Source organism: Geotrypetes seraphini, chromosome 5, assembly GCF_902459505.1.
Source record: "Geotrypetes seraphini chromosome 5, aGeoSer1.1, whole genome shotgun sequence".
Lineage (NCBI taxonomy): Eukaryota > Metazoa > Chordata > Amphibia > Gymnophiona > Dermophiidae > Geotrypetes > Geotrypetes seraphini.
This window is the reverse complement of record NC_047088.1, coordinates 29,605,883-29,630,011: the sequence shown is the minus strand read 5'-3', so window position 1 is coordinate 29,630,011 and position 24,129 is coordinate 29,605,883. Positions and strand designations below refer to the sequence as shown.

Here is a 24,129-nt window from a genome sequence, read left to right as displayed (position 1 = left end):
CCCCAAAGCCACATTTAAGTAAAGCTGAGGAAGAAGACTGGCAGGTACTGAGAGAATAATCTACATGATTTGAAAAAAAAACTTTAACATCTGACGGTTTCCCCAAAAGGAACAGGGCAGAATCCGTGATTAGGAGCAGAGGAACAAAAGGAGCCATTGGCAGATTTGATGAGCGAAACAATAGTATAAGCAGGGTCAGAAAACATATCCAGGTCAGTTGCCCCTGGAGTTTGCCCCAAGGAGCTTGCACAAGGAGCACGACCTGCTCCCTAGGCATGCTGTTTCAGAGTGAAATACCACTAACAGCTTGTTAATGTAGGGAACAGTACTTCCAGAAAAGGTCATAAGTCAAATAAAAATACTCAAAATAATTGTTGATTTATGTATCCATCTTTAAAAGAGATTTCTGGACAAGACTTTTGCATTTCAGTTAGGAAAAATGAATTCCTGGTTAAGTATTCTGATTCCACAAGCACAATCATATTATGCTTTTAGGAAGTTATTAAAAGCTATATGTTTGATAAGTTTGTAACTTGATTATCGTTGTATCTCTGCTTATATGTATGTTTCACTGATTGTACAGCCCTCCTTTGATGTGAACCACCTGGAACTTATGGTTGGGCAGTATACAAGAATAAAGATTATTATTATATAGGGCAGGGTTCTCCAATCGGCTTTTCTGGCTAACCCTAATGAATATGCATGGAGCAGATTTGCATGCCTGTCACTTCCATTATATGCAAATCTCTCCCATGCATATTCATTAGGGCTAGCCAGAAAACCCGATTGGCCTGGTGGTCCTCCAGGACAGGGTTGAGGGACCACTGATATAGGGATAGCATGTCAGCTAAACAGCACAAAGACAGAACAGAGAAGTAACGGGTAGCAATGTAGCGCTGAAACCGTCACTGGGTGACTTCCGTAGAATTACAATCTCAATCCTAGTCCATCCACTAAAAACCCATTTGTATAAAAATTTACAACCCCAATCATCATCATCCCATCGCTGAGCATCCTCCCCACACCTCGGTTTCATTGCCTTCTCAAAGCTAGGGTTACATATGACTCCTGAAAAAGGAGGATGGATTGAGACAACTGGGTTTTACTTCCACTGAAAGTAATGCAAGTAAGAAGGACAGATGAGACATCTGGGGTTTAGTTCTATTGAAAGCAATGGAAGTAAAACCCGGATGTCTCCATCCAGTCTCCTTTTTCTAGAGCCATATGGTAACCCTACACCTGTCCTGGGGGGGAACTACCTGCCAGTCGGGTTTTCTGAATCTCCCTAATGAACAATGCAGGAGACAGATCTGCATGCTTGTCACTTCCATTATAAACAAACCTCCCTCATGCATATTCATTAGGGAGATTCTGAAAACCCGACTGGCTCTTGAGAACCACTGGTTTCTGTTATTAGTAATGTATTGCAAGCAGGTGGATATTTTACTGTTGTTTAATCATTGTTTTTCTGGATATTACTGTTTAGTCTTTTAGATAATGCAGGATATAAATTTGGTAAATAAAACACTGTTTTACGTAGCAGCCTGTACTACCACTGGGCCATCCCACCAGCTCTCTGTGCAGTTTTAAATACTGGGGAATTTTCGTTATTGCCTTCTGTAGGTATGGTACAAATAAATGTAATTGTGTCTTATGATATGAATTATTGGAGAATGATCTCTCTCCCTGACACTGGAAACTTTGCTGACACTAATTTTTTTTCGCACCATAACTCAGTGGCAAATTACATGCAGGTTGTTCCACTTGAAATCACACACAGCATAACTCAGTTGTCACAGATCTTTCCTAGAAACTGTCTTTTAAAAAGAGAATCATACCAGTGAACATAGACTATGACATGGTTCCGACACCGTGATGGTTCCACCGCTTTGCTGAGAGTCAAAGTTTGAAAAAATGGTGTTACTCTATTTGTATTGCCCTGAGGGGAAAAAAAAATTGTGCTGCCTTTTAACTCTTCAGCATGTTAAAAATTTGCCTGGAAACCGACTCATACTTTATACACAAGCAACATGTTAACTGCATACGACAATGCTACGCACGGGCACAAGTGGAATCCATGTCTTAGTTCCATTAACCAGTACCTGAACTAGAAAGCAGGGTCAGGCACCAAGCACCAAAACACTGTCAAAAGGCTAGAGCGGGTGAAATTCAGACATGGCTAACAGTGTGAACTGCAGGGCCAGTGAAGGGACATGTATGCTCTCTCTCTATCCTCTGCCAATCCTACCATCACTTCTGTACATGCCACCAGGGGGAGACAGTGAGCACACGTATATATTAACAACTCTGCAGTGCACACGTACTGTTGGCTGTGGTCCACGGTGGGAGGATGAGGAAAGACAAAGGGGAGAACTGGAGCAGGAGTGAGATTAGGGGAGGAGAGTGATGAGGAATACGAGTTCTGCATGTATTAAATCTTCAGTCAATGGAAGATGGGAATCCAACGGCCACCTATACAAGTCGGGGATGTGGAAACTCTCCTCATTGTATCACCAATACATTGAATGTTAACTACCCCACCCAAACACACTTATAGATATTACAGAAAAGCACCTACCTGAGCACTCTAAGGGGAACTGTTTTACAGCTGAGCCACCTCCAGCTACCAAGGCAACGTTTTCAGTTCTCAGGCCATGGCGTTGGGCAGAGCCAGTGAATCTGACGTTCCCTGGCCAAGACCAGTTTTCAAATGGACCTATGTATTATCAAGCTGGGCGCCATCAATATCTGCTCCTTCCACAGGAATCGTCTGATCTTTTGAAGCCCCCCAGACATGAACAACAGTTTATCACATTTGTTATAGAAAGAATGGGGTAGGCCAGTTGGGGTCTCCCATCGCAGACACCATGAGCTTAACTGCAGTAGGGAATCTGCTTTTTTCTAATTGGTGATGCTGAAAGAATTTACTGCTCAGTTGGTCATTACAAACAGTAGCGTCTCTAGAACCATGATCCTGTTTTAATAACAGGTGAGAGAGAAATTGTACAGCTTAACAAAAGTTTCCTTTTGGCTAGTTTGGCCCTGATTTTACGTGTCCTCTTCAATGAGCATTTTCTGATTTAGCGATGATAACGGGCTGAATCTTTTCTAGCCAGCAGGCTGCCAACAGAAGCTCAGAACCAGCTATATAAAAGCCAGGAGAAAGCAAACGATATAGTGTTACCAATTCACCCACCACCTCCTCTCCTTCCCCAAGGTTATATTGCTACAGAAGTCTCTCTCTCTCTCTCTCTCTCTCTTTCTCTCCTCCCTCTTGCTCCCTACACCAGAGCATGGAGGAACCAGGCTAGGCACTGCAGCAGCTGTTCAGTTCTTACGCTGAACCACAATGGAGCTATGAATGATGTGAAGGGAGGTTGAAGAGATGAAGCATATTGGAGGGGGGGAGAATATGGGGAGATTACTACTCGAAAGGATCCAGAGAAGAGCGACTAAAATGGTTAAGGGGCTGGAAGAGTTGCCGTACAATGAAAGATTAGAGAAGCTGGGCCTCTTCTCCCTCGAACAGAGGAGATTGAGAGGGGTCATGATTGAAACATTCAAGGTACTGAAGGGAATAGACTTAGTAGATAAGGACAGGTTGTTCACCCTCTCCAAGGTAGGAAGAACGAGAGGGTACTGTCTAAAATTGAAAGGGGATAGATTCCGTACAAACATAAGGAAGTTCTTCTTCACCCAGAGAGTGGTAGAAATCTGGAAAGCTCTTCCGGAGTCTGTCATAGGGGAAAACACTCTCCAAGGATTCAAGACAAAGTTAGACAAGTTCCTGCTGAACCGGAACATACGCAGGTAGGGTTAGTCTCAGTTAGGGCGCTGGTCTTTGATCTAAGGGCCGCCGCGTGAGCAGACTGCTGGGCACGATGGACCACTGGTCTGACCCAGCAGCGGCAATTCTTATGTTCTTATTAACCAGGAGAGGAGGTGAATGCCACAAGGAGGACAGGATAGCCACAAAATAAGCACTGAATGTCCTCTCCCTAAAGTAAGCCTTGCAAACAAACTGGCTGGCACTGCTACGTGCTGGCACTGAGTGTGAAAAAGCAAGGATCAAAGGGGGAGGGAAGATAAGGGAGATAAGAGGAGGAGAGAAAGAAGTGGCATGAGAACTATGGGGTTGTGTGGGGGTGTGGAGGGGAATGCAAGAAGGTCTGGGGAGTGGGGTGCGGAAGAGCTAAGGAATGATCTCTAGAGAGATTTGGCCTATAAGTGACACAGCAGCCTTTTCTGTCCATTCACTGCTCTATTATAATGTCTCCTTGCCAGATTCCATCTGCTTCAGCCAGATTAATGGGACCATCTGAGCGCCCTCTAGTGGTTAATATTAATCCCCCCACCAAAAAAAAAAAAAATTTCTCTGCACTTCCCATCCTAACCTGGGAAGAGTAGCATTGAGAGAGGAGTAATGCCAAATACAGCAGCAACTACAGTGCATATAGAAGCAGTGGTGTTATCATTAATTCCAGTGGAATGAATAATACTCGCTTATCGCATTCCATCACAAAATCAATTACTGCCTGCCTGACTGCTAGAAAGGCTGCAGCCGAGATACAGTAGCTGCTTTTTAACCAGGAGACATTAAAAATGCCACTGCTTGTAAGTATTTAGTTTGACTGATGAGACCTGCACTGTCCTGTTTCTAAAGCAGAACTGCCACATGTTCTGAGTTATTAGTGTGCAAAAAAACATAGCAAATGAAAAAGAAATACCAGCTGCAGTTAATATTTCAGAGCTACCAAGTTATACAATATATTCCTGCACATTTAAATGGTCATCTTAGTACATAAGAACAGCCTTACTGGGTCAGACCAATGGTCCATCTAGCCTAGTAGTTCGTCTTCACGGAGGCCAAGCCAAGTCACAAGTACCTGGCAAAAACCCAAGAATATCAGCATTCCATGCCACCAACCCAGGGCAAGTAGCGACTGCCCCCATGCCTGTCTCAAGTGCAGACTATGGACTTTTACTCCAGGAACTTGCCAAAACCTTTTTAAAACCAGCTATATTAACCGCTTTTACCACATCCTCTGGCAATGAATTCCAAAGCTTAACTATTCTCTGAGTAAAAAATATTTCCTCCTATTGGTTTTAAAAGTATTACTCTAACTTCATTGAGTGTCCCCTAATCTTTGTAATCTTGATGCAGTACAAAAAAAAAACCCCAAAAAAACCACCCAATCCACTTGTGCCTGTTCTACACCAATCAGGATTTTGTTGACTTCAATCATATCTCCACTCAGCCATCTCTTTTCCAACCTGAAGAGCCCTAACCTCTTTCCTCAAATGAAAGACGTTCCATCCCCTTTATCATATTGGTCGCTCTTCTTTGAATCCTTTCTAGTGCCGGTATATCTTTTTTGAGATAAGACCAGAATTGAACGCAATACTCAAGGTGAGGCCGCATTCTTTAGCGATACAAAGGCATTATAACATTCTTAGTCTTGTTTACCATCACTTTTTCTAATAATTCCTACCCTCTTGTTTGCTTTCCTGGCTGCCACCGCACAATCGGTGGAATGTTTCAGCGTATTGTCCACGATGACACTCAGATCTTTTTCTTGAGCGCTGACCCCCAAGGTCGACCCTAGCATCCGTTAACTATGATTTGTATTCTTCTTCCCAATGTGCATCACTTTGTATTGGTCCACATTAAATTTCATCAGCCATTTGGATGCCCAGTCTTCCAATTTCCTAAGATCTGCCTGCAATTTTTCATAGTCTGCAAGCATTTAACAACACTGAACAATTTAGGGTCATCTGCAAATTTAATCACCTCACTCATTGTTCCAATTTCCAGTTCATTTATAAATAAGTTAAATAGCACTGGTCCCAGAACAGATCCCTGCAACAGTGCACGCCATTATTTACCCTCATCCACTGAGAAAAATGGCCATTTAACCCAATAACCAATTCATAATTCATAACTGAGCATTGCCTCCTATCCCATGACTCTAGTTTTCTCAGGGAACCTCTCATGAGAGACTTTGTCAAAAACTTTCTAAAAATCTAGATAGGCTATATTAACTGGCTCACCTTTATCCACATGTTTAGTCATACCTTCAAAGAAGTCAAGCAAATTGGTGAGGCAAGGCCTCCCTTGGCTGAACCTATGCTGACTCTATCCCATTAAATCATGTTTTTGTCTAAGTGTTCCACAATTTTTTTTTTAAATTGTTTCCACTATTTTGCCCAGCAATAAAGTCAGGCTTACCGGTTTGTAATTTCTCAGATCTCCCCTGGAACCCTTTTTAAAAATTGGCATAACATTGGCCACCCTCCAATCTTCAGGTATTACAGACGATTTAGTGACAGGTTACAGATCACTAACAGGAGATCAGCAATTTCATGTTTGAGTTCTTTCAGTACCCTGGGATGTATACCATCCGGTCCAGGTGATTTATCACTCTTTGACCTGTCAGTTTAGCTTATTATGTCTTCCAGGTTCACTAAGATTTCTTTCAGTTCTTCCGCATCATCACCCTTGATAGCTATTTCTGGTTCAGGTAGAGCTCTTACATCTTCTTCTGTAAAGACCGAAGTAAAAGAATTAATTCAGTCTCTGTGCCATGGTCTTATCCTCTCCGAGTGCCCCTTTTGCTCCTTGATCATCCAATGGTCCCATGGATTCTCTCACAGGTTTTATGCTTCTGATGTACTTAAAAAAATTGTTACTATGAGTTTTTGCCTCTTTAGCAAGTTTCTCTTCTTATTCTATTTAGCTTTATTTATCAATGCTTTGTATCTAACTTGCCAGTGTTTAAGTCTCTTATTATTTTCTTAATTTGGATCCTTTTTCCATTCTTAAACTCCTGCCTGGAAGACCCCCAACCCATCCTGAAGCTCGCTGGCAGGAGGGTGCCCAACCCCTCCTGTTAGAACACCCCACGAAGATCACCGGCAGGAGGGTGCCCAATCCCTCCTGTTGGAACACCCACCCCCCAGAGCTCGCCAGCAGGAGGGTGCCCAACCCCTCCTTTTGGAACACCCCCCACCCCCGAAGATCACTGGCAGAAGGGTGCCTAACCCCTCCTGCCGGAACCCCACCCCCACCCCCCGAAGCTCGCCGGCAGGAGGGTGGCCAACCCCTCCTGCTGAACACCCCTCCTGCTAAACCCCACCCACTAACCTTAAATGTTGGCCACCTGGACAAGTCTTCTTACCGTCCAGCCAGCAGGCCCGCCTCCATCAAAATGAGATGGGCCTGCCCCTTACCGGTGCCCTCCAATGTAGGCGGCTTGCCTGAGTATCTTTTTTTTTTTTAACTTGCATCCCGATTGGCTGGTTAGACAGCTGTAGGATGCCTAAAGCGGCCTACCATCAGGACGCAGTTTACAGAATCCAGGCCTCAGTCTAATGATTTTCCACATTTTTCCGAGGGAATGAAAAAAGTGGGAGAGAAAAAAAAAAAAAAAATCACTGGACTAAGTGTATAGCCCTCGATGGAGGCTGCCCCAACTTTGTTGGTTGGGCTGAGAACTTTTCAGCAGCCTCCTTGTATCCTAGCCAAGTGATGCACGAGTTCCACCACCTTCGCAGCTGGCAGGCAAGTGACCAGGCAACGAGGGTCGAGTTAAGGAACTAGGTCATTAGCAATCTGACTTAATGGGTGGGTCAGTAGAGTGGGCAGACTTGATGGGCTATGGCCCTTTTCTGCCGTCATCTTTCTATTTTTCTACTAAAATACCAATCTTTAAAGGGAAAACGATAAAAACATGACTAGCTTCATTTCCCTTTTAACGGTGATATTCAAGACCAAAAAAGGTTTAGTTGAGTAAATCACCGTAATATTCCATAAAAAGCCTTATGCTGCTTCTCTCACACATTCTCCACCCCACCGCTGCTCTCTCCTTCTCCTCCATACTGGACTTTCCCCCAGGGCTTTTGGCCACAAACCACTGTGACTGCACCTTTGGTCATAATGAAGGATGTAGCCATTAGCAATGCCTGAATTAAAGCCTTGAAACCGCAGAACAGATGAAGTCCTGTGAGTGTTCAAATAACCAGCTGGTGGCCTGACAGCTGACTATTAGAGTAACTGAAACCCCACTGTGTTAATAGCAGCTAGTCCAAGGCATGGAGAAAAAAAAAAAAAAAATCATTGTTTATTTACTTTTCAGTTTAGCCTACCAATTGTATATTGCACATTACATTCAAAGCTTTAACAGCAAAACATGCATTTCAAATGCAACTGTAACAATTTTAAAATAGTTTATTTTACGCGTTTGGCTGTAGTGGTTGAGTCCAGACTTTTCGTACCCTGCTGAGGAATTGTCATACAGCGAGTGCCATCTGAAGCTGGCAGTTTAGCAAAAACCATGATATCTGAAACATCCACTATTCTTTCACTAGTATTTTTGCCATCCATTAAGCAAGGTCTTATTTGCCCACCCCCACCCCCACCCCCCAGGCTTCTGCTGTTACTTAACTGGTTCCTCTGCTCAAATATGTCATATCCCTCTTCAATTTTCCAAAAGCAACTCAAAAAAAAAAGTTTGCCACAGTGTGCAGCTCAAGAGAAGTTATCAGCGAAGGCTTTGTTGAAAAGTGTTAGTTTACTGGTGAGCAGTTATTAGAACTAGGTCTCATTGCATAAAAAGAGAGCTGTGCTAAAATAATACAAGTTAGTGGTAAACCACCGCATCTTAATGGTGCCCATGTTGGTAACACACTCCCTTATTATGAAGAGTTTCAGCCTTTGGTAAACAGAGCCGAGATTGTGATGTCATAATGCCTCATTCCACCAGTGCCTAAGAGCTAACCTCATCAGTGATGTCACAATACTTTGCTCCTATTTATTACATGCAGCAGTGCTTTTGATATCTAGAGAGATTTTTTTTCTTTACTTAAGGGGAGAGTTATCCATGTAGGTTAGTGTTAAGATGTGTTATTTTACTATTAACCCCAATTACTATTAACTAGGTCTTATTGCATAAAATGGGACCTGTGGTGAAAACGGCACATGTTAGTAGTAAAATATTATATCTTAATGATTCCCCATGTTGATAAAACACTCCCTTACACTTCTCCCTCCGTATTCGCGGGGGATGCGGGTGGACCATAGGCGCAAATATGGAAAAACCGCAAATAACTTTTCTACTGTTTTTCATGGTTTTTAGAAAAAGCCTTCATTTTTATTATTGAAAACCACAAATAATTTTTCTACTGTTATTCGCGGTTTTTGAAATAAGCCACTATTACAAGCAGCGATTTCTGGGCTTGGATTAGGCAAGCATGTTGGGAAGAAGCCTTTCTCTATGGATGCTGGGAAGCAGTGTTTTTCTCAGTGCACACTGGGAAGCATGGAAGCAGTGATTTTCAGAGTGAATGGTAAGCGATAAACTTTTTTTTTGGTACAGTAAAAGGAAAAAGAACTTTAGTGACAGCGTAAATTTTGGAGTCAGCATCTGAAAAATCATGAATAAGCGAATCCGCAGATACAGAAACCACGAATACGGACGGAGAAGTGTATTATGAAGAGCTGGTATTGTGACATCATAATGCCTCATTCCACCAATGCCTAAGAGCCAACCTCATCAGTGATGATGATCAGTCACTGCTCCCCAGACTTGGAATTCTCTACCGAGCTATCTAAGGGAAGAAACTAATTTAGATAAATTTAAATGTAAACTAAAAACTTTTCTGTTTAGTGATGCATTCATAAACTAACTAGCTCCTAAGTAACTCTTAATAATCATGAGAATCTCTTAATGTTACTCCTTCAAGTCTCACTTCCAATTTTTATCTTCCTTTTAAATTTTATCTTATTAAAATTATTATCATTACCCTCCCCTTATGTGCCTTCCCTATATGTTTATTTTTACCTTATTTAAATTGTAACTTCTTCCCTATATTTTCTTTTGTTTCCAGTTTTGTCAAATTTGTCATTAACCTTGTTAGTATTATCTTCTATGATTTTGTTTTTACATTGTAATTTTATCATAATGTACATCGCTTCGAATTTAGATGAAGCGATTAATCAAAACTGTATTAAACTTGAACTTGAAACTTGAATGTCACAATGGCTTCACTGTCCTATACTTGGCTCAATTTTACTACATTTTAATTTCTAGAGTGGTGCAGCGGTTAAAGCTACAGCCTCAGCACCCTGGGATTGTGGGTTCAAACCCATGCTGCTCCTTGTGACCCTGGGCAAGCCACTTAATCACACCATTGCCCCAGGTACATTAGATGGACTGTGAACCCACCAGGACAGACAGGGAAAAATGCTCGAGTACCTGGATAAATTCATGTGAACAACTCTGAGACAACAGGATAGAAAATTGGAAAGAATGTTAAAATATTAATGCTGAAGAAATAAAACTGAAACAGAAAAAAAGGGGGCAAAAAACAAAACAAAAAAAGGAACAGATAGAAGACCCCCCAAAAATAAAAACCCCAATCCAGAAATATCCGAAACTTGGAAACTTATTTTCTGAGATCCAGTTTTACAGTCTCTAACCTGGTTTTATCTCCTCTACGAGTATGTTATGAATGATGGATTTTGTCAGCCGACTTGGTTTCCTCACATGTTTCACCTGCCTACCAGCTTAGGCTTTCATACTGGCTTCTAAATATTTATGGTAACACTTAAGATTTTAGGTCTATTTTACATGCACATTACAGTACTACAGATTTCCCTGGGAAACGCTGGCAGAACAAACTCATAATATCGGTAGTGAATGAGCAGATTTGTTCGTCTAAACCTTACTGCCACTGGAGCTGACAACATCTGCCTGCTCCCCAAAAGGCGGCACATTCATCTTGCAGTTCCAGCTATTCCACTCCATTTTCCTCTCTTCCATCTCTCATCCCTCCAACTTCCTTATCCTTCCCTCTCCCTATAACTGAGCTCTTGTGTTGTAATTTTAATCTATGCACCCAAATTCCAGCTCAGGATTCTGCTTTCCTTCCCCTCCTCCCTTCCCGCCTCTTTCTTCCCCATTCCTCCCTGTCCCAGGGCCTCTGATTCTGATACAATGGGCACCAATTACTACTACTATTAATTATAGAAATAATTAGGAGAGAGATCGCAAGGTAACAGAATGGTGTGGAGTAGGAGAAGGGATAATGAGCAGAAAATAAAACAACGCCTCCCATTGGTAGAGACTTTGCCTAGGACATAGGCAGGTAGAGGCTAAACTAAATCAAACCTTAGGTTTGTACACCACATCATCTCTACATTCGCAGAGCTCGACACGGTTAGGGTAGAATTAGGGTAGAATTAGGGTAGAAAGGAGCTCCAGTGGAGGGAAAGATGAAGAGGAAATTTAGCGGACTAGAATAAACAGAGAGGGAGGAAGAGTTACATTTTTGAGAATAACCAGGTTTTCAGATGTTTACGGAAGAGTTGGAGGGAGCTCAGATTCCTAAGAGGGGAGGTAAGGTTGTTCCAGAGCTCAGTGATTCTAAAAGGGAGGGAGGAACCTAGTTTTCCTACAAGGGAGACGCCTTTTAGAGAGGGAAAGGAAATTTTCAGTTTTTGGGTGGATCTGGTGGAATTGGGGTGAGAGGAGTTCCAAGAAAGAGGAATAAAGGAGGGGGGGGGGGATGCCGTGTAGGATCTTGAAAGTAAGGCAGGCACATTTGAAGTGGACTCTTGAGATTATCGGAAGCCAGTGGAGCTTGAACAAAAGCGGTGATACATGGTCGAATTTGCTTTTTGCGAAGATAAGCTTAGCAGCGGCATTCTGAGGCAGTCAAGGAAAGAGCCTCCCAAAGAGTGCAGGGTCTACCCCAAAAGCTATGAGATGTTTGTCTCGTGCATGTTCATTCAGAATAATTCCTGACATCTGGATTTCCCCGGACATGTCCTTCTTTTCGAGCACATGTCTGGGGGTCCAGACAGCGTTTCAAAAACCCGGCACTTTGGGTTTTGAAAAGCTTCCTCGAAATCGAGTCGGGCAGGAGGGCATCTGCGCATGCGCGAATGCCCATACCTCAACATCTGTCCCACATCACTTCCCCCTTTTGCTAGCAATCTACCTTCCCCAACATCCGTCTCCTGCTTCTTTTCCTAGTATTCATTCCTCTCTTTCTTTTTACTGTTCCAGGTCTCATACTACCCCTGCCCCACCCCCCACCTTTCTGAAGAGCAGGAACCCAAGCCAGTGCTTCTGCACTGTAGATATTTTGGGGGGGGGGGTTGGGTTTTGTTTTGTTTTTTTAAAGTGGTGTGCAGGCACAAGGGACCAATGCATTGTGGGGCAGAGTCTGGAGCCACGCGGTGTGGAGGCACAGAGGAGCAGTGCAGGAGGAGAGAAAAGGCCTGTTGCTGGTATGGAGGTACAGGGGAGCAACGGAGAAGATGGGACCATCTAGTTGCATGGAAACAAGTTCAGTACTCCCCCTGCATTAAGGTGAGTTGTATTATAAAGTGGTACCTCGGAATCTGAATGCCCCAGAACTTGAACGCTTTGGAATCCGAACTTTTTTTTTTGTAGTAAATTCTGCCTCAGAATCCGAACTCTGCTTTGGAATCCGAACCCCCCCCTGCACATTGTGTGTGTGTTTCTGCCCCAGAATCTGAATGCTGCTTTGGAATATTTGTTAATATTTTACCTTAAAATCCAGTATATATGCTGTTAAAATTTGAGTTTGTGGGGCCCAGGAATGGATTAATCTAGTTTCTATTATTTTCAAAGGGAAAAATTGTCTTGGAACGCGAACGCTTTGGAACTCGAACGGGGTTCTGGAACGGATTAAGTTCGGATTCTAAGGTATCACTGTATTTTATATATTACAATGTAATAATAATAGAAATAAAGTGCATAATATAAAATGTAATAATTAAGATAGATAATGTTCATGAATCTCTACCCCCCCTCCAATCCCTAGAAAAATTCTCTTATACGAAACCGGTCCTTGATGCAAAAATAAAAAAATAAAAAAAAAACACCACAACTTGGGGACCACTACCTTAAAGAACCCCTAATTATCCAAGATTTGAAACCCTAGGCATACCTGCTAGAGCTATGCTATGTCACCAAGCACCCATCCACCTTAAAGGAAATATTATAAGCAATCCCTCAACCGTAACCTCTTCTTTTTGGAAAACATTCTTTCCTATGAAATGAGATATAAATAATGCACAAGAAACAAACTAAAGTTATATGAAGGCCTGAGTCTAGCCTGTTTTCTGTTCTCCCTCTTCTTTAGACCAGTTTCAGAAACCTGTCCTGGTGACCTACGGCAGTGGTCTCCAACCTTTTGTATATAAAGGGCTACATTGCGAATATGAGAAAGCTCCGAGGGCCACTTAAAGATTTCAAGATTACATATACTACTAATTTTGTAAACTGCCTTGACCTACATTTTCAAACTGGGTATTAAACATTAAAAATTAATACGACTATTGATTCTACAACACTTCAAGGATATGTTTTAAAAACTCACTTTAGTGTGAATTGTCAACAGTAGCAAATTCCATAAAATGAGACACTGGAGTAACACTTGATATTGTAACTGCAAATAATCTAAGTGGGCTAGATTGAAATTAAGGCTTTTACAGGACTTGAAGAGCATTTCAGCCAACGGTTTGAGGGCTGCAATGGAGGTCTTTGGGGGCCGCATGCAACCCTGAGGCCACACATTGGAGACCATTGTCTAGGGTTACCAGATTTTACTTCCCACCCCCAGTTCCACCCAACCCAGCCTCATTATGCCCCAATCCCACTCCTGCCCTAGCCTCGCCACCCGCTGCCTCGCATGCGCAGATGCCCTCCTGCCCGACTCGATTTCGAGGAAGCTTTTCAAAACCCAAAGTGCCGGGTTTTTGAAATGCTGTCTGGACCCCCAGACATGTCCTCGAAAAGAAGGACATGTCCGGGGAAATCCAGATGTCAGGAATTATTCTGAATGAACATGCACGAGACAAACATCTCATAGCTTTTGCGGTAGACCCTGCACTCTTTGGGAGGCTCTTTCTTTGACTGCCTCTACCTGCCTATGTCCTAGGCAAAGTCTCTACCAATGGGAGATGTTGTTTTTTTTATTTTCTGCTCATTATCCCTTCTCCTACTCCACACCATTTTGTTACCTTGCAATCTCTCTCCTAATTATTTCTATAATTAATAATAGTAGTAATTGCTGCCCATTGTATCACACCCCTCAACCACTTTACCCCATCATTCTGCTCCCATAAAATGTCTACATCTCAAACATAAAAGGTGGAAGAAAAGTTCATTTTACAGAATCAACTAATGCACATCAGTTGCAAAGACAACTTCCCACTTTTACATTTTTTCTGAGCTATCGCAAAATAGATTATTAAAAAAAAACCCCATAAAAAACCTTCTTACTTATATATCACTCCAGGAAATAATAGAAACATAGAAGATGACGGCAGATAAGGGCCATAGCTCAACCCTAACCCAACCCTGCCCACTCTACTGACCCACCCCCAAGTCTACTATCCTAGGGATCCCACTCCGACTTCACCCAACTTCTCTGTGCCTTCATCCTCTCCCGCACTGTTCTACGGTCTCACAGCAAAGAATATACACCGTCTCCAACGTGTTCAAAATGCAGTACGCTTCTCCCTCCGTATTCGTTGTGACAGGGGATTAACAGACCCGTGAATACGGAAATACTGCGAATAACTTTCATACGTTATTCGCTGTTTTCTATTAAAAACCATCGTGAATATGGTGAAACCGCAAATAACATGGTGGGAGACCTGGCCTGTTCCTGAAGAAGAGGCAAAACATGGTGAAGAAAGTGCTGGGAATCGGCGATTTTCTCTGTAAACGCTTGGAATCAGTGATTTCCCTATGCAAGCTGACGTAATTGGGAGGGAGGAGCCTATTGGACCCAGGATGGGACCGTCCCCCTGGAATGCTGGCTCAATCAGATGTCTGAGCTAGCACGATTTGAGCTTTGTTATCATAAATGCTCTGCCAGCCCGGAGGTTCGGGCATACTTGGCTTTATGGAGAGAGTTCCTGCGGTTACCTCTAGTCTCCCGACATGTGGGGGGGGAATGGGGAGTGTGCGTGGTGCCAAATTGAATGATTGTTTGTCTGGTTTGTGATGTATAGCGTGTATCTTGCCCCTTGCTTTGGGGATTACTAGGGATCAGTACTACATATTAAAAATGTATGGGGCCAATGGGGGAGTCGGGATGTTTTTGCTATTGGATTATCCTTAAGACAGCGGTCTGGAGCTTTCTCTCTATCGTTGTTTTCATCTTCTTGGCCTGAGGAGGGTGCTCTGCTCAGTGACCTCACACACGCTCTTCGACTTGTGCACTTGATCTCTTGGTTTACTCTGGGTGGGGGATTTTGGGCATCTCCTCCTCTTTCTATCTTTCTTTTCTAGATATGGTTGTTATGTTCTTCATACCTTCTATGCTGATTGTTTTGCATTGTTCACAGCCGCTTCTGGTTGCATCTGATTTTCCAGTATCCCATTTGTTCCTCTGGGTTGACTTTAATAAAAATGATTAGCAAAAAACAAAACCGCGAATAATCGAAACCACGATTGCTGAAACCGCGAATATGGGGGGAGAAGTGTAATCAGACTTCTAAAGAACCTTCGCACCCATGACCCTGTATCCCAGTCTTTCATCAGCCCACTGGCTACCCATAGTCAAATGCTGCGTCTTTGAGGACTTGACGCTAGCGTACAAATCCCTGCACATGGTGCCAGGCTACACGTTAGACAAACTTACTCCATACGTCCCGAACAAACCACTCTGCTCCCAGGAAGAAACACGCCTCCCAGTGGTGTAGTAAGGGTGATCAATGCCTGGGGCAGTAGCACCCCTCCATAGCCCTCTTACCTGCCCCACCCCCCCCCCCCACATACACGTGTGCCCCCTTCCCTGTAGCTTTTTAACTTCTACGGCGTGAGCAGCATGCCCACGTCAGTGTCGGCTCACTCTTTGACGTCAGTTCCTAGGCGCGGGTCCCAGAAGTGACATCAGAGAGAGAGCGCTGATGCCGACGCAAGCAGCAACCTCACGCCGGGGAAGTAAAAAGAGGTACAGGCGAAGGCAAGGGGCGCGTGGCAAGGAGAGGATCAGGGGGCAGAGAGGGGTGCCATGCCCTTAGAACAATCAGGCCTGGGGATGACCGCACCCTCCCCTCCGCCTACACCACTGACACCTCCAGATACCCCCAGGCCATGCCTTTCAACTACAGAATGACAGACAACAATCCTACTCCCATTTCCCACGTAATTACTGGAATCAACTACCCCCCCCTCAAAGGGCTCCTGAACTTTAGAAAAGCAATAAAAACATACCTCTTCACCTAATCCCTTGCTTACTACCATACCTTTTTTTTTTTTTTAAATAAGAGAGAAGAAAGGTATATACTTCTCCCTCCGTATCCATGGGAGTTAGGGGCAGAGCCGGCCCACAAATATTTAAAAAAATCATGAATAATATTTGGGCCGGCTATGATCCACCCTCCGCGGCATCCCTTAAGCTTTACCTGGTTTTTGGGGCAGGAGCGATCTTCCTACACTCCTGCCCCGTGAAGATCACTCATAGGAAATGGCTGCCGTGAGCTCCCGTCATAGTGATCTGCACGAGTCAGATCACTATGACGGGATAGGAAGATCGCTTCTGCCCCAAAAACCCGCTAGACCACCAGGTAAGGCTTAAGGGGGGGGGGGGTCTAAGAGGGCTTAAAAATAGCCCAAAAAATGAAAATGGATTTAAAAAACCCAACAAAAAACAAAAACGTGGATTCGGAGGGAGAAATGTACTGGAACCTGTACGTATATGCCATACTAGGTCATTATATCATAAACATGCCATATTCTAATCTAGTCTAGTCTTCGGTTTATTTATGGGTCATCTTCTAACAGAGCTTGAATCAGTTCACAAATAATTAAGACCAGAATATATGAAAGAATACGAACCCGCGAGAGTGAATGCGAAAATGCTATCAATTCGTCACTTCAGTAGATAAACCATTAAGATATTGTGTGAACAACAAAGTTTTTAGGGCTTTACGAAATTGTTGTGGCTGACCTATCAATCTTACAGAGTCAGGGAGTTTGTTCCAAGGTTCTACCAGTTTGAATGCAGGAGACTGGCTAAGCTTCCCATCAGATTTAATTCTTCATATTGTAACCGTTCGGACCGCATGTATGTATGTTTATACCATGTAAACCGTCTTGACTGTATAATATATATGTTTAACATGTAACCGGTTCTGAGCTCATTGGGGAAAACGGGATAGAAAGTGAAACGAATAAATACAAACAGCATAAGACCATTTTAACACATCTCTTTTCTGACAGCAGAAATACAACTCAAAGATATGTATTTTTAGCCTACAATTAAACTTCTCAGGGGGCCAAGGTCTCTCAGTACAGCACCACACAGCAGCACGGAGGTACACAATGGAAGGATTACTATACCTGCCTGGCCATGCCTTCTCACAGTACTGCATTCACAGAAGTAAACTGCTGGGTGGCAATTATATCGCTGCAATTACATTCAGAGTAGGAAAAAAAAAAAAGGTGAACGGCATCACCAGCTCTAATGGTCTCTGGTAATTTCAAGTGGAGTCGTAACACCGCAGTCAAAGCTACGGTTGCAAAAACAGTTCTCCCTCCGTATTCGCGGTTTCAGCATTCGCAGTTTCGATTATTTGCAGTTTTTTAGCTTGGTGGCTCCTAAACCCCCCCCCCCCCCCCATTACATCAGCTTGCATAGAGAAATCGCCAATTCAAAGCGTTTACAGAGCAAAATCGCTGATTCCCAGCGCTTTCTTCACCATGTTTCGCCTCTCCTTCAGGAACAGGCCAGGTCTCCCACCATGTCATTCACAGTTTCAACAGTTTTCACAATGATTTTTAATAGAAAACAGTGAACAGCATATGAAAGATTTGGGGCTAGCACGCGCTAATCCGATGCGTGCGTTAAAAACGCTAGCGCACCTTTGTAAAAGGGGCCCACTGGCAATTTTGCATGAGGTAAAACTCTTTATAGTTTACAAATCTTTACTTTACCTCATGCAAAACTCTCATCTCTTTAATAAGACATTAACTATTTTTTTTCTGCGGCCCTCCAAGTACCCTATTTTTCCTGCGGCCCTCACAGTTAAAGTTTAACATTTTTTCCTTTTCCTTTGAATTAACAAAAGATCATAAGTTATAACAGGCGTCGGCAACTGCCTTCAGCTCTCACCTCCTTCAGCATCGGACACACGCAAAAGCTGCACTGCCTCCAACCATTGCTCCAATGGTTGTCTTACGTTCTTGGAACATCTCCCGCCTCACTGCTGCAACCTCACGCAAGTGCTTTCCTGTGTCTGCACGCGATTGGACTCCACCTCACAGTCGGGTACAGATGCAGGAAAGCGCTTGCGTGAGGTTACAGCGACCAGACACTTGTGGAGTGGGCAATCGCGTACAGACCGAGGGCCTCAAAATAGTACCTGGCAAGCCGCATGCGGCCCATGGGCTGCGAGTTTGAGACTGCTGCATTAAAGCCAATGAGTACAAAAATTCTCATTATTTATAGTGAACATAAGTTTTAATCAGGGCTGAAATACATATTCTATAGGTGGATTGAGGCTTCAGACACTTTGCTGGTTGCTGGTTGTTTTCTTCTCCTGTTTAAAGGGGTTATCATTTGGAGGGTAGAATGTTGATTATGCATGCTAGGATCGGAGCATCAATGGTATCTGTGGCTGGCGTAGAAGTTTATTAGGATTTTTATATACCGCTTATCAAGGTTATCTAAGCGGTTTTTACAATCAGGTACTCAAGCATTTTCCCTATCTGTCCCGGTGGGCTCACAATCTATCTAACGTACCTGGGGCTATGGAGGACTGAGTGACTTGCCCAAGGAGAAGCACGGGGCTTGAACCCACAACCCAAGGATGCTGAGGCTGTAGATCCAACCACTGTGCCACACACTCCTCCACAAGCTGCTCTGAATACTGTGATATATGCAAAGAAGGAACCGTATCGCTTGCAGTCACAATTTGATATGAGCTCTTCTTTTTTGTGTGTGAACAGTGAGCACATGAGTTTGTGTGTGTGTACATTTCATTGAGGGGGGGGAGTGACAAAGTAGCCTAGTTTCTCATGCTGGAACCCTTTTGTCCCCCTCTCCGTTGCTTTCAGATTCTGTCTCCTGTGAGCTTCCTGTAAGGCTGTCAGACTCAGGATGCAAACACGCATTTGGTCTGGTCCTTCTTTAATACCCCTTCCCCCCAAAAAATTGTTTTTCTGGGAACCTTCTAAGACTTTTTTTTTTAACTCGCGAGAAAAGTAAATTGTGCTGACTGTTGCATTTTCCTCCTGAAATTGGCAAGATTAAGGAACTCGACTGGGTTGACACCAATCCTCCCCACGGGAGACTGCTCTGTCCGGCGCTTGACATCTGTGGCAATCACAGCACTATGGAATGCCTTGCCTGGTATCCTGCAATTTTGTGTGAGGAGGATGAATTTTAAGAAAATGCTGAAAACTCCAATTATTTGCCAATGCCTTCTTATGCTAAGGGATATTTCAGTTGATAAATGTCTTTTAGAATTCTTTTGACAGCAATGTACGATTTAAAGCTTGATTGTATTTCTGAATTGATTAAATTTGTGCTCTATCCCTGTTTATAACAGGGACAATTAATGATGTTGTTTAGACATGTCTATGTTATATGTGGGCCTCCCGTATGACGAACGGCTGAAAAAATTGCAGCTATACTCACTCGAGGAACGCAGAGAGAGGGGAGATATCTTCTTTTTCAAAGGCCCCACGGCAACAAGAGGGCATCCATGGAAAATCAGGGGCGGGAAACTACACGGTGACACCAGGAAATACTTCTTCACCGAAAGGGTGGTTGATCGCTGGAATAATCTTCCACTACAGGTAATCGAGGCCAGCAGCGTGCCTGATTTTAAGACAAAATGGGATCGTCACGTGGGATCTCTTCACAGAGAAAGGTAGGGGAGGGTTATTGGGGTGGGCAGACTTGATGGGCCGTGGCCCTTATCTGCCGTCTGTTTCTATGTTTCTACGTAATCACAGGGAAACAAGATTTTATGTATGCGATATGGAAACCGCATAGTTGCATGCGGTATATAATTTTTTAAATAAATAAATTCTTAGAGATAGCAGTGTGGCACGAGCAAAGCGTCCAGCTCTGGAGGTAGAGACCCTAATTAGTTTGCCCCTGGCTGCTTAACCTCTCTCTAACCAGTCTTAAATTATGAGCTCTGGGGAATTCCATGAGTAAATAGGCTTAGCCCAGCCTAGGCTCCACCTTCTACAACTCAGTTCTGAATTTAACTCCTGGCTTTCACACAACTTCAGCCTTGCTTGTCAGAAGAATGAAAACTACCAGACTGCAAATGTAATGGCTTTTGACATACACTGAGTTTTCTAGTTATATTACATATGGGAACAATAAAGAGAAATAAAGATGGGAGAGTCTATACAAGAAACCCCTAAACGAGGTCATGAGGCAGGAAAACACCCCAACTCATATCCTTCCAGCACCATGGAGAGCAGCAAGTTCAATAGAATTACAGATGTTTGGCTAAGGTGATGGGGTAGACGGGTTAAAGGTAATAAATACAGAAAAAGAACAAAGTAAATACGATGATGCCTTACTTATTGAACTAACTTTTTCTCTTAAAAAAGGAAAGCTTGTATGTTTGCTTATCATAAAAACACCTTTATTATAACCCACTTTTCAAACTTGAATTTCGCCTAGTACCCCTCTTCTCTAGGAAATCTGCTCGTAGTTAAGCAGATGTTCAGCACAGCCGCGCTCCTGAACCTGCACCTTCCAGAAGTCTGAAAACCCAATAATCGCCTCGGTAATAAAGCTGGAAAATAGTTCTAAAGAGCGAGGGGGAGGGGGAAGCGAAAACCGCCATATGATCTAAATGTGTAGCCAAAGCTTTCTACTAGCAGTTTGAGTCTTTTCGTATGCAAAAAAAATGAGCAGATTCCAAATTTTTATCTCCAAGATAGAGCAAGAAACTTTGGGAAAGGGGGAAGCTGCTCCAATACATGGGAATCCATTGCACAGATTCAATAGCTGTCTTTTGCAAACTGACATTGGGGAGTCTGAATCACAGGACATGAGTAGCATTGTGGGAGTGTGGGGTACAGTGGTTAGATCTACAGCCTTGGCACCCTGAGGTTGTGGGTTCAAATCCCGCACTGCTCCTTGTGACCCTGGGCAAGTCACTTAATCCCCATTGCCCCAGGTACATTAGATAGCGTGGGAGCCCACTGGGACAGTTAGGGAATAATGCTCGAGTACCTGAATAATTTGTAATTCGCACAGAATTGTAGGATATGCAGAATATAAATTAAAAGAAAAAAAAAAAAAAAAAGAAATACTCTCAAACACAGAATTGTTTTGAAGAACTAAAGCCTGTCACAGATACATCAGGCATTTTGTCAAAATTCCTTTAATTTCCTTAGTGCGTCCCTGTCCATTTAAAGTTTTCCGTCTCCCGCTTCTACGCGCCCTGCATTGGGTATGCCACAGTACCATCGCATAAGATAAATAATGGTACACTTATCCGCCTATTTGTCAAGTCTGCTGGTAGTGGAATAACCGAAAATGTCTTGAACTAATTATAAATCTGCCTAAAATTACCACCCCACCCCCCTAGGTGAGTAAAAAGAGGAAAAGAGCTATTTGCACTTAACAGCTTCTGTGCTGTGATTGCCACAGATGTCAAGTGCCGGACAGAGCAGTCTCCCGGGGGGAGGATTGGTGTCAACCCAGTCGAGTTCCTTAATCTTGCCAATTTCAGGAGGAAAGTGCAACAGTCAGCACAATTTACTTTTCTCGTGAGTTTAAAAAAAAAAAAAAAGTCTTAGAAGGTTCCCAGAAAAACAATTTTTTGGGGGGAAGGGGTATTAAAGAAGGACCAGACCAAATGCGTGTTTGCATCCTGAGTCTGACAGCCTTACAGGAAGCTCACAGGAGACAGAATCTGAAAGCAACGGAGAGGGGGACAAAAGGGTTCCAGCATGAGAAACTAGGCTACTTTGTCACCCCCTCCCCCTCAATGAAATGTACACACACACAAACTCATGTGCTCACTGTTCACACACAAAAAAGAAGAGCTCATATCAAATTGTGACCGCAAGCGATACGGTTCCTTCTTTGAATATATCACAGTATTCAGAGCAGCTTGTGGCTCCAGAACCAAAGGACTCCGTCTGTCAGGATTAATGGCCACCTCCTGCTTACTAACTTCATAATTAAAGCTTTCCTCTGGTAGGGGAAAAAAAACTACACGCAAATTAAAATCTAAAGCTACAGGGAAGCTCTTTGCTTTACAGGGGATCAATTCAGTACATTGAAAAGGATTACTCTATGTTTTTATCCCCCCCCCCCAAAAAAAAAAAAAAAAAGTTCTCACTTAAGAACAGTTTTCTCTTTTAAAAGATACAGTATAAGATTTGTTATCCATCAGGACTATATAAGGTAACCTCTGAGATGGAAGATATAGGTGAAATCCCCCCTCCCCCCCCCCCATTATTAACCTTCTCTTAGACTGGGGGGGGACCAATAGCCAAGCTCAAACCATTCGTACCACGTGTTATATCGCGACACAAAATAAAATGGCCTGTTACTTAGTGACCGATGTGAGAATGGCACCAGCACATTTTCAGCGGCATATTTCTTTCAGATGGGGGGGGGGGGTGTTGAAGAAAAGACACTATTAAAAAGAAATCCAAAGCCAGTTTCTATAAAAGCTAAAATTCACCCTGTGGTAAGGAAGTGGAAGGTAGGTCAATGCAACTTACCTAGTATTGTCAATTGAATCTTAGAGGGCCAGTCATTGACATCCTTCCTTCTGTTCCAATTTATTGACGCCGATCAATCCATACATTGACCAGACGTGCGCAGCATCTGCCCTCCTAGCACAGGTGGAAAAGCTTTAGAAAGTCTTCGCCATGTCTTCTCCAGCTGAGTTTAATTTCAGCTTGCAGGATTTAACCCCCCAAAAGGGATCAACTCCTAACGGTCGCCCCTCACTTTAACACAGAGGAGAAACTCCTTTCCACCAGTTGTCCAATTCTGTGCTCCAGGGGTCTGTAGTGACGATTAATGCTAATTAACGCGTGCAAAGAGAGTAGCCTTCTCTCACTGCTATTTGGGCGTCTGACCTCTCGCTGCCCGTCTACTTTGCTTTCTTCTCCCATGCAATCAAGGACGCTGCAGTCCAGCCACTTTTCTTTCCTCTGAGTTAACTTTCACAGGTCACTTGCTATTCTGTAATCTCTGCAACTTTATTTTTGTAAAAATAAAAGAAGGAAAAGTCGTACTCGATGTGCCATGCAAAAAAAAAAAAATGCTTTGAAATTGGAATGAAAACAAAACAGACCAAAAATCCCCCCCAGAACCAGCTCCAGTGCCTCTCTAATCGCATTATTTCTCAGCAGTGCCTGGGAAGCCCTGGAAGAGTGATCCCCAGCTATCAGTTTGGGGTCCCCCCCCCTCCCTCCCCAATCAGGCAATAAGGGACGAGAAAAATAATCGCACGTCGTGCATGCTACACTCTTTGATTCTGAAGTTCAGGTGAAGAAAAGCGATCCGAAGGCATTCTGCCCATACATTCCCTCTACAAAGCACTTCCCATTCAGAAGGGGGGGGGGGGGGGATGACACTTTTTTCTACGTACCTTGGTCTAAAAATGTGACGCAGCAGCGCCATCTAGGGGCCAAATGCCCAATGCAACCTCAGGAACGTGTTCATTGTGACGGCTGCAGAATGGCAATGCACTTTCCTCTGGCATATTATATGCTTGAGCGGAAAACTTCAAATACTACTCACTTTTCAGTGGGAGGGGGGGGTTGTTAATCAGATCCCTGAGAAATTTTCTGGATTGCAAAGAATTAGAAACCCGCCAATAGATGAAGGGTCTTCTTGTTTATGTCTTGATAAATGCCTGATCTGGTTATGTGCACTAGAGCAGTGTTTTTCAACCTTTTTACACCTATGGACTGGCAGAAATAAAAGAATTATTCTGTGGACCGGCATCGGTCCGTGGACCAGCGGGTTGAAGAACACTGGGCTAAGTCGTGGGCCAGACCCTGCCCATCTCTACCCAGTCTCCACCCCAGACACCGCCCCATAATAGTACTAATTGCACCTTGCACGTCCCATGCCTCATCT

At 43.4% G+C, this 24,129-nt stretch overlaps 1 protein-coding gene across 2 annotated transcripts in view; it reads right to left on the bottom strand.

Moving 5' to 3' along the window:
• The window catches only part of IL1RAPL2 (interleukin 1 receptor accessory protein like 2), a 1,030,535-nt gene extending 1,007,074 nt beyond the window's left edge, over positions 1–23,461 (bottom strand). For both annotated transcript variants that reach the window (XM_033947208.1, XM_033947209.1), the window contains exon 1: positions 22,758–23,461. The gene's annotated coding sequence lies outside the window, so the exon portion shown is untranslated. The remainder of the gene's footprint in view (positions 1–22,757) is intronic.
• Between the last annotated feature and the right edge of the window lie 668 nt (positions 23,462–24,129).